Here is a 16450-nt window from a genome sequence, read left to right on the forward strand (position 1 = left end):
GGTAAATAGTCTGCCTGCAATCCAGGAGACTTGGGTTTGATTCCTGTGTTGGAAAGATCCTCTGGAGAAGGAAACAGCAACCCACTCCAGTATTCTTGCCTGGAGAATCCCCATGGACAGAGGAGCCTGGCAGGCCATAGTCCATGGGGTTGCAAGAATAGCACACACTTTAGTGACTAAACCACCACCACCTAGATTTTAATCTACTATCATGTTATTTCTTTTCTGTTTGTCCCTTCTGTTCTTTGTCATTTCTTCCCTTATTTTCTCTCTTCTATTGTTTAATAATCTCTTATGATTTGTTTCATCTCCTTTTGGCTTATTTCAGTGAACCAATATTTTAACATTTGTTTATACTAAAACAATCACTCAAATAACAGAACAATTACAGCAGTGTTTGTTGTGTTATCTGAATGATTGCTTAAGTGTTAATAGTGTGTATTTTCAATTTATCACATTTTACCTCCAATTACTATTATAATACCTCATGTATAGGGCTTCCCTAGTGGCTCAGACAGTAAAAAATCCACCTGCAGTGCAGGAGATCCAGGTTCGATCCCTGGGCTGGGATGATTCCCTGGGGAAGGGAAGGGCTACATACTCCAGTATTCTTGCCTGGAGAATTCCATGGACTGAAGAGCCTGGCAGTTTACAGTCTATGGCTTGCAAAGAATTGAACATGACTGAGCAACTAACACTTTCATGTATAGTAAAGTAACTTTAAAACGTTATACATTTGCTTTTCCTCTCCTGGTTTTTGTGCTATTGTTGTCTTATGTTTTGTGTTTATATATGTTATTAAACTCCAGATACATTGTTCTAATTTTTTATTTAAACAACTAATTATCCTTGGAAGAGATTTAACTAATGAAAAGTTTTACATTTATCCACATATTTACAATTTCTGATGGCCTTGATTTTTTTTGTTGATCTAGGTTTCAATCTGGTCAAATTTTTTTTTTTTTTCTGATTGAAGGACCTACTGTAATTTTTCTTACAGTGCAGATCTGGTAACGAGGAACTATTTCACATGTTATAAGAATTGATGCTTTTGAACTGTGGTGTTGGAGAAGACTCTTGAGAGTCCCTTGGACTGCAAGGAGATCCAACCAGTCCATTCTGAAGGAGATCAGCCCTGGCATTTCTTTGGAAGGAATGATGCTAAAGCTGAAACTCCAGTACTTTGGCCACCTCATGCGAAGAGTTGACTCATTGGAAAAGACTCTGACGCTGAGAGGGATTGGGGGCAGGAGGAGAAGGGGACGACAGAGGATGAGATGGCTGGATGGCATCACTGACTCGATGGACGTGAGTCTCAGTGAACTCTGGGAGTTGGTGATGGGCAGGGAGGCCTGGCAGCTGCGATTCATGGGGTCGAAAAGAGTCGGACACGACTGAGCGACTGATCTGATCTGATCTGATCTGATATCTTAAAAAGTTATTATGATGCCTTCATATTTGGAAGATATTTTGACTGGGGAAGAAATTACAGGCCAAATCTTCCCCAGGACTAAGATGTTGCTCCACTGTTTATATCACGTTGATTGATTGATACTTGTATCTTAGTAAAGATGAATTTCAAATGACTTAGTGGTGCTAGTTGAAATCGGCTATTATTTGACATCAGTCTGAAGAAGTTTTCTTGTCTGTTTGTAGAGGCAAGTTTGCATTCAAGGGGATTTTCCCAGAAGGGATAAAACATGAAGTAGTGATGAAAGGAGAAAATTGTCTAGCCAACTATACTGACTTATTTAATTCTTATGGCAGTAAATAACACACGATCTATTTTTTTTTTCCAGAAAGAAATTTTAGTGGTCAACATCCAAATTCAAGGAGACTTAGAAAAGAGATATTCTGTTGGAAGTTTAGAAAAATGACAGTATATTTCAATATAAATGCTGTACTATTTTGTAAGCTTTTATTTCAAATAAAGTTGCATATTATACATTCGGTCAATGTGAGCATTTGGGAGTTGTTCACAAAACCTGTACAGATGCTTTCTAAGTGTGAAAGAAAAAAAAAAGATAAACTAAAGTTTGTTGAACTTTGGGCAATAAGATTAATTGTTTTGCACTTCCACTTCAAGAGAGACAACTCATTTGTTGCTTTGTTTTGCTTCCAGAATGTAATTTATCTTGTGCCGAAGAGAGCCAACAGGGAATCCAAATCAGACAATGAATGTAGAACACTTGGTTTTCTACCCAAGTACAACTAAAATGATGGCAAGAATACAAAAAGCATTTTCATAAACCCATTAGGCAAAAGATAATGAGTGGGAGTGAGCGGGATAACATAGCAGGTGATGGAGATCAACCTGATATTTTAAAATATAACTAAAACGTGCAAGTGGCAAGTCCCCCAGCAAACCAGAAAAACCTCAGGTTTTAGTTTACATTTTGTAATGAGGATCAATCAAAAAATAATCATATTTGTCCCCCAGGGTCTTGGGATTGGCAGCAACGGCATATTGGATAATGGGACATAGTGATGGGAGGATGGGTAGAAGCAAAGAAGGTTGGAAGTTGGTAATCCAAAGCAATTCAGTGACTTGTTCTATTTCTCTGCTCCAAACAACCGACAGACTACTGCTCCCTCCCCAACTGTAGCATAGATCTGTATGTTTATTCTTCTGGGAAAATGAACCAGAACAACCTTGGATTTAGGGATAGTGGGCATGGTTGAACAAAATGGTACTATACTCAGGTCATGGGTTTGTATCTCCATGGGTTAATTTGCAGAAATCGGTAAAACCAAGAGAAATACCACACTTTGAAGCCCTTCAGCTAATAAGCTCTCCTCACGTAAAGTAGGATTTTAATCAACTTTGAAAGTGTTAGTCCTTCAGTCGTGTCCGACTGTTTGGGACTCCATGGACTGTAGCCCACCAGGCTCCTCTGTCCACAGAATTCTCCAGGCAAGGATACTAGAGTGGGTTGCTATTTCCTTCTCCAGGGGATCTTCCTAACCCAGAGATCAAACCCAGGTCTCCTGCATTTCAAACAGATTCCTTATTGTCTGAGCCATGAGGGAAGCCCCTATGGAGGAGAATCGGGTAGCCTATGATCACTAGATATTTAAGAACATCTCTTACATGGGAGACAGAGACCAAAATAACAATTCATAGGAGGCTGAAACAATTCAGGAGATTAAATCAATCCCAACAGATATAAGATCCACAGATGAGAGAATATAATGTTATCCTTGATTTAAAAAGTCTACAATGTAAAAGGAATAATCAGAGAACAAAAAAGAGCTCTTGAAAATGAAAATGTTGTAACAAAGATATAAAAGATAAACATATAAGAGTTAGAATATAAAGAACTTGAAGAAATTACCAGGAAAGTAAAAAGAAGTCAAAGAGAATGTTGGTGCATACATGATCATGTAATTTACAAAAAAAGGGCACTGCAAACCCACTTGTTAAAAATGGGCTTAGGAAATTATGTGTTTCATTTGAAATGGAAAAAAAAGAAAAAATTCATTTTCAGGTGAAAAAAACTCTAAAACTCCTTACTGTATACTCTGCACCAAAATTAATTTGACATGGATCATAGGCCTAAATGTAAGCAATACAACATGAATACAATATTAAGAGTTTTGGGGGGAAATTTAGGAAAGTATATTCATAAGGTGGATAATAAAAAAGAACATAAAGCACTAACCATTAAGTTATGTAAAAAATTGAAAACTGAAATTCACTAAAATTGGTAAATTCTGTTCAGTTTGCAATGTTTTTCACTAAAAGATATGTATGGTAAAGTTTATGGCAGCTTTGTTCATAACAACCCGACTAGAAATAACCTCAATGTCCAACAGCAGTTGAATGAATAAATAAAAGGTTTTATATTCATATATAACCAAGTGTAACACAAAAGTACTTTGTTATGTGCTGTTATTGATGCATATCATCAATACATGTCTGAGTAAAAGAACTCAGACACAAAAGAGGTTATGATTCTCTTCATATTTTGTTCAAAACTGGCATAATTAATCTGTGATGATAGAGGTCAGATTAGTGGTTACCTTTGGGAGTATTGACTGAAAGAGGACAGGATGAAGTCTTTGGGGTGTTGGGGATATTCTTGATTTGGATCATGAAGCACAGGTATATAGCGTTAGTCGCTCAGTCATGTCCAACTCTTTGCAACCCAACAGACTAGCCCGCCAGGCTCCTCTGTCCATGGAGTTCTCCAGGCAAGAATACTGGAATGGGTTGCCATTTCCTTCTCCAGTCATAGGTATATACATATGCAGTAATTCATCAATATATGTACTTAAATTGTGTACACTTTAATCTCATATAAGATGAGTTGCATAAGTAAAAAAGAAAAGAGAGAAGCATATTAGAGTATCCTTCTAGGAGACTTGTTATAGCACTTAGGTTTGTTCTTTAATATTCTAGTTGTCTTCCTTTCAAGGACCTTGTGAGGTTACACTTTCCCACTCTTTTGCAATTAGGCATAGACATGTTACTTTCTGTATTTGATAAAGTGTGAAGACAAATGCAAGTTACTTCTGGGTGGAGGGTTTTAAAGTCATCATATGACTTGTCATGTTGCTTTTTCTCTGGTGCAGGCTTGAGATCCTTTGGAGAGTGGAGACTCTGTCACCTTAACCGCTGTGTCAAGTCAGCATGGAACAAAGCCCTCAGCTGGTTTCTTCTGGATACAGTGTCAGTGAGAAACAAATCTTTGCTGTATTATTAAACCACTGATGTTTGGGTTTGCTTTTTACTGCAGTACAATACAGCTTGTTTTGACTCATTCTAGGGTGCAACATTCAGAAGGAGAGACAATGGTCAAAGAAATAAGGGAAAGCATTTTCTAGAATTGATGGACTTTAATTTCAAGTTTGAAAGCCCCTCCTAGAACTAAGTACAATAAATGAATGAAACACGACCCACATAATGCATGCCACTGTGACATTTTAGAATACAGGAGTAAAGAGATTCTCCTAAAGTTTCACAGAGCAGTGTACAAAAGGATCACAGACAAAGACAGGAATTACAGGAGACACGGAGTTCTCAGCATCAACTCTGGAACCTAGAAGACAAACATTTTCAAAATTCTATTAAAAAACATTTACAATCTATTTTTATATACCAGCCACGTCTATCGATCAAGTGATAAATAAAAATAAAGACATTTTTAAAGAAGCCAAAGCCTCAGAAAAATGGATCTCTAGCTTACTCATTTTTAGTAACCCAAATATTGTCCCTCCTCCTTTCTTTGTAGTTCAGTTCATTCAGTTCAGTCACTCAGTCATGTCTGACTCTTTGCAACCCATGTATCACAGCACGCCAGGCCTCCCTGTCCATCATCAACTCCCGGAGTTCACACAAACCCATGTCCATTGAATCGGTGATGCCATCCAACCATCTCATCCTCTGTCATCCCCTTCTCCTTCTACCCTCAATTTTTCCCAGAATCAGGGTCTTTTCAAATTAGTCAGCTCTTTGCATCAGGTGGCCAAAGTATTGGAGTTTCAGCTTCAACATCAGTCCTACCAATGAACACCCAGGACTGATCTCCTTTAGGATGGACTGGTTGGATCTCCTTGCAGCCCAAGGGACTCAAGAGTCTTCTCCAACACCACAGTTCAAAAGCATCAATTCTTCCATGCTCAGCTTTCTGTATAGTCCAACTCTCACATCCATACATGACCACTGGAAAAACCATAGCCTTGACTAGACGGACTTTTGTTGACAAAGTAATGTCTCTGCTTTTTGATATGCTGTCTAGGTTGGTCATAACTTTCCTTCCAAGGAGTAAGCATATTTTAATTTCATGGCTGCAGTCACTATCTGCAGTGATTTTGGAGCCCCCCAAAAATAAAGTCAGCCACTGTTTCCACTGTTTCCCCATCTATTTGCCATGAAGTGATGGGACGGGATGCCATGATCTTAGTTTTCTGAATGTTGAGCTTTAAGCCAACTTTTTCACTCTCCACTTTCACTTTCATCAAGAGGATCTTTAGTTCTTCTTCACTTTCTGCCATAAGGGTGGTGTCATCTGCATATCTGAGGTTATTGATATTTCTCCTGGAAATCTTGATTCCAGCTTGTGCTTCTTCCAGCCCAGCATTTCTCATGATGTACTCTGCATATAAGTTAAATAAGCAGGGTGACCATATACAGCCTTGATGTACTCTTTTTCCTATTTGGAACCAGTCTGTTGTTCCATGTCCAGTTTTAACTGTTGCTTCCTGACCTGCATACAGGTTTCTCAAGAGGCAGGTCAGGTGGTCTGGTATTCCCATCTGCTACAACAAAGACCTCAATTTCCTATCTCCTTGCAAAGTGGCATGGTCTTGTGATGAAGTGCTGCTTATGGGGTTTAAATGGAGATAGTGTGTGCAACTTCCAGGAAGAGTTTTAAAAGGGAGTGGACTTGCACTTCTTTTCTCTACTGTACACACAAAAATGGCAGAAACTCGGGCAGCCAGCTTTCACTGTGTCTCAGGAAATGAAAAGCATCAAGACAAAACAAGGAGATTGGAGGGTCGCTTTACCCCTGGATCACTTGTTTTTTTGCTGGTAATAAGTAGACTCTTGTTTGATCCCTTCTGTGGAGTTTCTGTTTCTCAGAAACAATGGAAATTCTCACTCAAAGGGATTCTGTGAAAGAGGATTGAATATGAGTCACAGAGGAGAGCTCCAGAACTGATAATGACGGAGAATCTTAGGTTCTGAGGGTGTGGCCTTCTAAAAGGGCTGGATCTTATTTTTTGTTCTAGAGAGTCAAAATGTAATGTCTGAAATTGAAACATAGCGATTTAGCAATATAGAAGAATTATTTAGGAAAATGCGTTAACAATACCAGAGAGAACTTCTAAGAGTTCCAAAATGGGTTGCCTCTGGGGAATGGGAAGCAAAGGGGAAAGGGGTGAAAATGGGTGTCACAGAGGCATGTTATTTTCCATTATGAGCCCTGGTGAGCTAAGTCAACTAAACTCTGCTCATGTATTACCTTATCATTTCCTGTATTTAGAGTGATAAATTAAAAAAAAATAGATATTTAAACCTATGATTTGTATTTTCCACTGCATCTGAATGAGAATGGTAAGAAAGTTCTATTGTTTGTGCTAGTTGACTTACCAGGAGGTGATTTAAGGAAATGGCATTCTTAAATTGAGAGACAAAGGTCAAAGACAAGCAATGCCTTAGCTGTTAAAACGTATATCATGAGGCCCGGATCCTTAACTGCGTACAGTGGCAGTCCGCGGGGAGTGGGGAGGAGTGCCTTTAGTTTGTATCTGTGACTTATTGCTGTGACATGACACTATTACATTTTGGTTTTTAGCATTTTTAAAGAGGAAGTAATAGTTATGAGAGATGAAGAACTCAGAATTAAGTACTGTAGTTATACACAGAAGGGTAATTTGGTTTTGATGTATTGGCTCGAGGCTGTTAACTAATAATACCAAATTTTAAGTAGCATCTCACCAGTATGAAAAAGAGGTAGCATCATTATTAATGTCTAAACTATAGTGTGTTTCACACAGGATTATGGTAAAGGTCAGGCCATGTTTCTCTGAATTAAAAGCTATTCTGAGCTATCGCATTCCTAATCAACTCAGACCTAAAGGTGCATAGCTCAGTTATAATGAGGCACAATGAATTTAAATAAACTGCAAGACACTGTATAGTGATTTATATGTGCACTGTGGTATCCTTTTAACTCATTAGCAATGAATGATACGATGTGTTTGCAACTGTTTTTTGCTGTATAACTATTTTTTAATCACAATATTTCTTAGTAAAAGTGCCTTATGTTCCCATTTTCTTCCTGTATGTGTAAAGTAAAAGGTGATGGGTGCTCCTGGCATATACCCAAACATGAGTCACGGCAGAAAGAAACCAGCACATATCCACTCAAATAAATTTTGTAAATTAACCATTTGTGACTATGCTTACATGTTTATGGTTTCATGGTATGGAATGGCCATGGAATTGAGAATAAGAATTGAAGGTTCTATGGAGGTTTCTGAATTACACTTCAGACTTATCTTTGTGGAGGAATTAAAAAAAAATCATTGACCACATTTGAACATTTGTTTAAAAAGCATCAAAATTTACCAACAAAATTTTCTGCCTAATAATTCAGTAGTTTATTTACCATCTTTCATCTTATGTATACCCGATAATTTTTATAAACAACAGATCCCTATAGCTTTCTCATTCACCAGGCTTTCATACACTCTAGGGCTTTATTTTATTTAGTAAAATCCTTTTGTTGCCTTTATTTCTAGATTAAGAGAAAATCTTATGCAGGGCAAACATAATCAAACACTTAACTAGAAAGGGGAAATGATCGCATTGGTAATATTCTTTTTATAACTGGCTCAGTTATGTCTACTTTCTTTGTGGTGGTCAAAGGAGACTGGTTATAATATCCTAAAAAAATCCGTTTCTCCCAATGATCAAGAAACCTATTCAGATACTATATTTATCTTCAGTTATACTCTCCACACATGAAATAGCTTCACTACTTTTAAAACTGATTTAGTTTAATACAACCAGATCATTGTATTAATATAGGATTTCTGTCTTGGGGCTCAACTGCTTTTGAGTTTCATCGTCAATTATTTATCCTTCCCATTCTTTTTCTTGGTGAGTTTTTATCTAATATAGATTTGGCTTTATACGTATTAATTCTAGAATAATGGGACAGATGTTTCTAAATATTCCTCAATATCTATTCTCTTTCCTTTCCTTTAAGAAATAGGAGTAAAGTTGCAGTTAGTTAAATGGCCATCCTACTACAAACTTAGTCTTCCTTGAAGTTAGTTATTATGGGCTGAATCATGTCCTCTCAAAATTCATATGTTGGCTTTCTTACCCTCAGTACCTCAGAATGTGACTGTTGAGACTGGGCTTTGAAAAAGATAATTAAGGTTAACAATGTAATTAGCATGGGTCCTAAGCCAGTATGACTGTTGTCCTTATTAAAAAGAGGAGACTAGGAGACAAACAAACTTAGAGAAAAACCGCATGAAGACACCAGAGAAGGCGGCCATCTTTAAGCTATGAAGAAAGGCCGCAGAGGAAAGCCACCCTTTGATACCTTGACCTCACTCTTTTATCCTTCAGAATTGTGAGGCAAATACATTTCTGTTGTTTAAACCGCTCAATTAGTGACACTTTGTTATGGCAACCCTAGCAAACTAATACAGTGGGAGTGGCCATGGGATTGAATTTGGGTTTCTGGGGTATAAGCAAAAGTGATGTGTGAATTTTCTATGTCATTCTTTAGAAGACAAGTTAGAATATGCTGGCTTATCTCATTTTCCTTCTCACAGGCTTGAACACAGATGTGACAGGGACTTCACTTTGAGTGTTCAAATAAGGATAATACATGGGACGTCGTGGAGCAACAATATGGAAGAAACCTGGCCCCTGAATGACTTTGTGGTGAAGAGCCAGCCAGCCAGCCAGGACTACTCATATCTGAACTATTATGTAAGAGATAAGTAAACTTTTGTCTTGTTTAAGCCACCGAATTTTGGGGTCTCTATTACTATAGTTTAGCATTTTGTTGTTGTTTAGTCGCTAAGTCCTGTCCGACTCTCTTGCCATCCCATGGTTGTAGCCTGCCAGCTCCACTGTCCGTGACATTATTCAGGCAAGAATACTGGAGTGGGTTGCCATTTCCACCTCCAGAGGATCTTCCTGACCCAAAGACTGAACCTGTGTCTCCTGCTTGGCAGGCAGATTCTTTACTACTGAGCCACCAGGGAAGGCCAGTTTAGCCCTTACCCAAACTAATAAAACATGTATTGAGTAAGTGCAGGCAGAGAACCTCTATGCTGCTTCCACTTTAATTTTTCATTTATATTCTATACATAATAAATAATGTATATATAATAAACTGTAAACATTTATAATTTAAATATATAAATGATAACATCTATATACTATTTGATTGTATATTACATTGTCACACAACTTCTATTTTCATTACAATTTCGTTGACGTTCTAGCAGTAATATATCTAATGGGTGCTGGTCTTTTTTCCTTTTTTGGGGGGTCATTCTCCAGGTGGTCTTTATGAACTAGATTAAACTCAGTTTTATCCTTCACAAAGATCATCTGAGGGACCAAAGACATCACATAGTCATCATCGTGCCTGGGGTCTATTCACAGCCCACCCCTAGCCAAGCACTTGTCTGAGGTTTTTATGATCAAGTTCTATTATTACTCTTCTTATCCATATTTTACCAAATTATGAATCTGGAAAACATGGTGCTTTTCCCACAGGCAGGCTTATTGATGTTCCACATTTTCACTGCTAATCATGCCGTGTGGGTTTCTTTTTTTGACAGACACTGATAGCCATGGTATGTGAGTTCAGTGGACATAATATCCATCCATTCTGTCTCTTACTTATTTCTAAGTGTACTAGATGATTTATACTAATTTTAAGAAACTTCATTGTATAGAGCTCTTTTCTTATTGTTTTTGTAGTCAGAAAGTCCAACTCTCTTTCTAACCTAACTTTACATAATATTCCTGCTCTTTTTTGTTATCTGTTATGTGTTGAATAGGCCTTTCTTACTGCTTCAATCCTAAAATTCGCAGCAAAGGGAAAAATGATCCTCCTGGAATGAAGTAGGGCATCGAATGCTACTAGAAGCCATTTAGAAATTCTTTCCCTTGTGACTTATATAAAAACAGCTTGCAAGCAAAGCAGCCTCACAACCACATTTTAACTGGAGTACTAAATGATGGGCATTTGCTTCCTCTCTAAAGAAAAGGATAAATTTAGCTTCACTGGTGGTAATTCCATATCCCCACTCTTGCATTAAGTGATTAATCCACTGGAAGTGTATGATCTGTTTTAGAGTCCCTAGCATTGAAAGACACCCCACATGAGACCAATTCATGTAAATCTGAATTTGTCTAAATAGAAAAAAAAAATCTGCATTTACTCTTAAATTTTTTTCAGTTGATGAAATGTCTTTGAGCATCAATTAAATTTTGAGATTACCATAATTTCTTCTCAAATGCAGTACTGAGCAAGTAGAACTTGAAGGTCCTGGTACATAGGGTTTATATCTTAGTATGAAATAATACATCACATAGTCTTTTGGAACATGAAGGATCCAGGGTATCATAGGAACTGGAAAGTTGTGCTAGAGAGTAGCAGAGGGAGGAGAATGCTGAGAGTGTGGTTCTTGAAAGATTTCTACAGAACTAATAGGTGTCATTTAGTATAACCTAAATGATCCACATAAAATGGATGCTCACAGAACCAAAATTGTTAGCATTATCTGCAAAATTAGAGAATGACAATGGTGAAAAGAAATTGATTGATTTGAGGTCGAAACTACAGCTTCCAAAAAGACATGATTAAATATGCTGTTTATTGTGATTTTGGCTTAGGCATATCTGGTTCTTATTATCTATTGGGACGAATGTGTTGGTTTCTCCCAATATAGCTGCCACATATTTACCTTTCCATTTTTTTCTTCTTTCTCCCTTAATCTCTAACTTTTCTACTAAAAATGAAATATTTGTGTGTATATATAAGTGCTGCTGTGCTGTGTAGTATGCTCAATAGTGTCTCTTTGCCACCCCATGGACTGCAGCAAGCTAGTCTCCTCTGCCGTGGAATTCTTTAGGCAAGGATACCATTTCTGTCCCCAGGGCATCTTCCCAACCTAAGGATCAAACCTGCTTCTCCTGCATTGGCAGGCAGATTCTTTACCATTGCGCCACCCGGGAAGCCCGTATATGTTCATGTATACATTTATTTTTAGCTTTATTGAGGTATATTTGACAAATTTGTAATATATCTAAAGTGCATAATGTCATGATTTGATATTTATATTGTATATATATCTAAAGTGCAGAATGTAATGATTTGATATATATATTGTATATGTGTGTGTGTGTGTATGTATGTTAGTCACTTAGTCATGTCTGACTCTTTGTGACCCTATGGCTGTAGCCTACCAGGCTCCTCTGTCCATGGGATTCTCTGGGCAAGAATACTGGAGTGGGTTGCCATTTCCTTCATATACATATATATATATATATATATATATATATATATATATATAATATGCACACACACACACATATGTTGTGAAAGGATTCCCACAATCTACTAAATTATTTTCCTTTTTTTTCTTCAAAATTCCACACACAAGTGATACCATTATGCAGTATTTGTCTTTCTTTGTCTGATTATTTCACTTTACATAATGCTCTCCAGGTTCATCCATGCTGTCACAAGTGACAGAATTTCTTTCTTCTTTAAGACTGAATAATATACTGCTATATTTGTATGTGTGCATGTGTATAAAATACTGTTTTTCAATTCAATATATATGTATAGATATATGTAGCTTTCGTTTTTATCAGTTCATCCATCAACAAGCATTTAGGTTATTTCCATACCTTGGTTACTGTGAATAATGCTGCAGTGAACATGTGAGCACAGGTGTCTCTGTGAGATAATAATTTCTTTTGCTTTGGATATATCATGAAGTGGGATTGATCTATCATATGGTAGTACTAGTTTTAATTTCTTGAGGACCCCCATACTATCCAGAGGCGAATTATTTTTAAAGGAATGTAAGTTTGTGTGATATGAAGAAATTCCATCTGATAGGAACATTAGCCTAAAAAGGGACTTGTACACATTGTATGTTAACCCAGAATGCCTTGCCCTTAGGCATTTACCAGGCTACCTTCCTTTTGTCACTCAGATCTCACCTTACATTACCTCTTTTTTTTTTAGATTTTATTTTTAATTATTTTAATTGTAGGCTAATTACTTTGCAATATTGTGGTGGTTTTTGCCATACATTGACATGAGTCAGCCATAGGTGTACATCACAGTACCTCTTTCTTGAGGTTTCTCTTAGTCACTAAGGGCTTCCCTGGTGGCTTATTGGTAAAGAATCTACCTGCAAGGAAGGAGAATAGGCAGGAGACACTGGCTCCATACCTGGGTTGGGAAAATCCCGTGGAGAAAGGAAATGGCAAATTCACTACCAGTATTCTTGCCTGGAAAAATCACAGTCCATGGGGTCACAAGAGTCAGACCTGACTGAGCGACTAAACAACAGCTTAGTCACCAAAGATGAGTAGCTGTCTCCTCACACTCTGCTGTTATCACAGACAGATTCTGTCCCACCAGTCTAGTTTATATTATTCTTCAGAACATTTATTGCTGCCTCGCATTATTCTTTCTCTGGTATATTTACTTCTTCATTAACTGTTTCCTCCGTTAGTAAATAAGTTTCATGAAATAATGAATGTTGTTTGCTTTGTTCAGTGTTATTTTGAAAGTGCCCAAATTATTTCTGATGCACAGCACACTCTCATAAATTAAGGAAACCACACTAAATTCATTTTTTTCCCCTAAGTATATTAACTGATTTTTCTCCCCTTTTTGTCATGAATCAGTTCACCATTATTTGAATTCCATATTTTATATTTTCACTAAGATTTTCTTTTTCTTCTTTTCCCAATTAAGTCTTCTCAATTCTAGTCGAGGAATAAATGTTTGTTTGCAGTTCTGTTTATTTTCCATTTGTATTTGTGGCCTAGACCGTTGGGAAAATAAATGAAAACTAGAATCTGTCTTATTATGAACAATTTATTTCAAAAGTATGAAGGTTATATGAGGAACAGGGCTTTATCAAAACTTAATTTGTAGGATGAAAAGAGTTGCCAAGTTCCATCACCAACTCATATATACCGTATGAAAAGATTAGCCCCCACGAGAGGCCCTTCAAAGACATACTTTCTGGTTTTGTTTACTGCAATCTAGTTTGCTTTGTTCGGTAGGTTGCTTAATATATCATTTGGTTCTACATGTTTCTTTTTCTTGATATTTCTTTTATACTGTCAGATCCTGCCATGTCCATTCAAATCTAAAATTGTCTGAAACTATCTAAGTCACAACAAATCTGCTGTGTGAATAAAATCTTTATGGAGAGCTGTGAGGTTTCCAAGGCACATGCATAATAGAAATTCAATATCACTTCATTTGAGTACAAGCAGAACTACCAATAGCTTCATATCACAGAGACCTACAAATTTGTGCTAAGAAAAGAATGATTATGACAGAATGCCAGGCCTGTGTACAGGAGCCTGGTAATATATTCCACAGGCAGTTGTGTGGTCACCCCAGGGTGCTGGTGTTAGGAGAAAGGGGCACTCCTGAATTTACTGTAGTATTAGAAGCTTCTAATATTAATCAAATCTGATTTTTAATAACATATTCCTCAGTATAAAAGTTAAAAGGAAATAGGAAAAATAACAGTCTCTACAATCTACTTTAAAATGGAGACTCTGGCATTAGCTTCTTTAGCTTTAGTGCTAACAAAGCAATTAGCACAAAAGAAAAGCTTATAAACAGAAAGTTTAACATGTTAACTATTTTACACTTAAAGTATTAGTAAGAAGTAATTCTCTGGACATAAACTAAGGTAGGAAAAATATCTTATGTGTTTGTGTATACAGAAGAGGCAGAGAAAGTTCAAATGCAATTAGGATAAATATTACAAAGTTTATTTTCTTAGGATAATTTTGTTGGAATAAATGTTGCTCTAAATAAGGAGGAAAAAGTTAAAAGTTAATGAGGATTAAAATCATTTAAGGGCTATTTCAGACCAATTTGTGATTAAATTTACCTTATGTGGACTATGACCTTTATGAATGTAACTAGTATCAAATTGAATATACTGAATTATGTTTATATCAATATTTTTCATTTTGAAGAATATTTTTTTAACTGATATTTTTGCCTAATACCTACATTTTCAAAATAATTATAGAATCTAAATTTACAGTTTTAGCTAGCAACATATATGAAAAATTAATGATCTAATGATACTCCTTGGTTAGTTCATATGTAATTTTTCTAAAAACTTAAATGAACACCTAAGATAAGTCTTATAATTCCTGAAGTCATATTAAAGCTCAGAAGTCTAAAGTCATTATTATAATTGATCTTAATTTAATATGGAAATGTATGTCTATATATTACTCCATCTTAAAACTAGAACACCTTTGGATAACTCTGACACAGTTATTTTTTATAACTTGTAAAAGCAAAACAACTCAATAATATATAATTATAAAGCAATAATGAATTTGAATCTTTGTTAAGTTGATCTAAGATCAACTTTATCCATTGATTACTTTGCAATAGTCACCATTTCTGTGAGATCTGAGTCACAAAGAGTTAAGATGATTTTAGGCAGAAATACATTCAAGATACAGGAATAGATGATGGAATAGGAAGTGGCAACTCATTCCAGCATTCATGCCTGTAAAATTCCATGGACGGAGGAGCCTAGCAGGCTATACAGTCAATGGCGTCTCAAAGAGCTGGACATGACTAAGCAACTGAGCACGCAAAAAGCATGCACATTCAAGATATAGATGCAATTTTTTAAGTTAAAACTTGGTAAAAGGGTGCAATTTTCAGTTATAAGATGATTCAAGTCTGAGGATCTAATGTCAAACATGGTGACTGTAGAGATAATACTGTATTATTCAATCGGAATTTATCAAGAAAGTAGAACTTAAATGATCTTAAAAAAAATAATATATGAGGTGATGGATTTGTTAATTAGGTGGTGTGAATCCCTTCAAAATATGTACATATACCAGGCCAGCAAGATGTAAACTTCAAATAGCTTACCATGTTATTGTCAATTATACCTCAGTAAAGCTGGGGAAAAAAAAAAAACAACACTTGATTGTGGAATGAAAAAATAAATAAGTCTAGCCATAAAATTTGACCAGCAAAAATTCTACCCAAACCCTTAAAAAACCATGATTTAACAAAGAGTATTCTGATTACGTAAGAAAACAACTTCTGTTATGTTAATATCTCTTAAGATTTAAAATAATAAATTCTAGAAGCATAAAAAGAGGTTTTATTTTCCCATTCAAGGACTGCTGCCAACAAATTTAATCCATTTAAAGTAAAGGAACCATGATAAGAAGAGTAAGTATGGTTTGGTTTCTCCGAATTAATTAGGTCTCTATGAATTGTGGACCAAATCTGAAACTCTTTGAAATACTTTTTAAAAAGTGACTAAGCATGAAAAGTGTGATCCTAAATAGTACTGCTGAAATAACGTTTTACCAGAAAATGAAAAGTTCATGTGCTGTATTATCAAATATTTTTAAAAATATGTCAATTATTAATGTGATTCTAACTATATATGTAGTTTATTTAAATTGGTTTAACAAGTATGACACTTTATTCAACAGTATTTCTGGACATCTATAGGATAATTATAATCATTATTTTTATTGATCCAGATGATAATAATAGCTGTCACTTATTGAACACCTACAATTTTCCAAACATTGTATGCTGGTATTATATGATGTTTAAGGCTATTGATTTTTAAGTCAGAAACTTTATTCAAATCCTGTTTCTGTCATTTACCTTTGGGGACTTAGGGAGATAATTTG

General features: G+C 36.0%; 1 long non-coding RNA gene across 1 annotated transcript in view; it reads left to right on the plus strand.

Annotated features, from left to right (window-relative positions):
* Nucleotides 1-4579: 4579 nt before the first annotated feature.
* LOC133252064 (uncharacterized) overlaps nucleotides 4580-16450 on the plus strand; it is a 46822-nt gene continuing 34951 nt past the window's right edge. The window contains exons 1-2 of the long non-coding RNA XR_009737801.1: nucleotides 4580-4672; nucleotides 9301-9460. This is a non-coding gene — a long non-coding RNA (uncharacterized LOC133252064). The remainder of the gene's footprint in view (nucleotides 4673-9300; nucleotides 9461-16450) is intronic.

This window comes from Bos javanicus, chromosome 7 (assembly GCF_032452875.1).
Source record: "Bos javanicus breed banteng chromosome 7, ARS-OSU_banteng_1.0, whole genome shotgun sequence".
In the NCBI taxonomy this organism is placed as follows: Eukaryota; Metazoa; Chordata; class Mammalia; order Artiodactyla; family Bovidae; genus Bos; species Bos javanicus.